Source organism: Condylura cristata, unplaced genomic scaffold (assembly GCF_000260355.1).
Source record: "Condylura cristata isolate star-nosed mole 26May11 unplaced genomic scaffold, ConCri1.0 scaffold00034, whole genome shotgun sequence".
In the NCBI taxonomy this organism is placed as follows: domain Eukaryota; kingdom Metazoa; phylum Chordata; class Mammalia; order Eulipotyphla; family Talpidae; genus Condylura; species Condylura cristata.
Genome location: NW_004567135.1, coordinates 14,760,093 through 14,761,326, shown reverse-complemented (window position 1 = coordinate 14,761,326; position 1,234 = coordinate 14,760,093). Strand labels below are relative to the sequence as shown.

Below are 1,234 nucleotides of genomic sequence, written 5' to 3'. Positions count from 1 at the left end.
TTCAGCCACTGTTATTGTTACCTGCAGTTCTCTATACCTCTGGCACTGCCCAGTCAGTCAGTTATAGGGAGCTACAAGGTGCCTTTCAAATGAATCAAGAGCAGAAATCCTTGATCACCCAGGGAAGGGTATGCATCTTGCGGTATGACCCGGGAATGCCCTGGGGGCTGAGAACCGATGATGTATGACAAGGAACTCCAGAAGCTGACGGGTGGAAGCCTTGTTGATAAGATTAGAACCAACGCCTGGTGTCTGGGGTGACAATACGTGATTGTAAAACAGCCAATAATTATCTGGTCAGCAAGCTCATGCCCCACCCCAAACCCCAAGCCCTAGACGACAAAATACATTCTTTAGTTTCATCCTTATTTTTCTCCTTTTCCTCCTACCCCACATAACTGATGCTGTGTGATTATTCTATTAATTAAGAGGCCAGGATCTTGCTACTCAGCAGCAGCCTGCATTGTGCATGCAACCTGCTCCACAAATATTCAGGATTCAGTTTCTTTATCAGTGTGGTGTTGCCTGGTGCAACAAAAAGGTGTGACTTAGGCCATAAAATAAGGAAATCTGGTCTCTAAGCTTTTAATATACATCTGCTAAGTTGCTGGGAGTCATATTAGGTTGCTTCTTCTAAATTGACAAGTCGTAGGTAGGCAGGGACAAGCTAAGCCTGGTAGTCACAGTGGAAATGAAGTGTTCAGACCAACTGACTATCCCAGAACCCAGTCTTGCACTTTCTCTCATGTGATCACATTCGCCCAACAGATAACTCTGTCCAGGTTGACCTGGACTTCCGTTTTATGTCAACCGAGCAGCTAACAAAGAAAATAACTTAGAAGACTGAAGACAAGTGCAAGTTCGATCCCGCCCACAGTGCTGCACTTTAACTGGATGCCTGATGTGCCACCAGAGAAGGCCCAATGAATGTCTTTTCTTAAAAAATAAACAAAAACCTCCAGATTAATATTTTTGCTGACTGGTGGGGCAAAGATGATTTTAATTTTCTTTTCCCTTGTTCTCCCCATTTTCAAAGCCCATTTCTTTAAGACTCCGTTGCTACCATATTAGAAAGTTATCAAGATTTGCAGTTACTTTGGCCTGCCTCACCCCTCTGTCTTTCACTATTTGCCAGCACTTTCCTATTCTCAGAAAATCCTCATACTACCCTTAACTTTAAAAACAGTACATTTTGGGTCCTCCCTGGCGGTGCAGTGGGTTAAAGTGCAGAACC

At 43.9% G+C, this 1,234-nt stretch overlaps 1 protein-coding gene across 1 annotated transcript in view; it reads left to right on the top strand.

Annotated features, from left to right (window-relative positions):
* Positions 1 to 1,234, top strand: part of DPPA3 (developmental pluripotency associated 3) — a 23,481-nt gene that overhangs the window by 19,257 nt on the left and 2,990 nt on the right. The gene's annotated exons all lie outside the window — the stretch shown is intronic.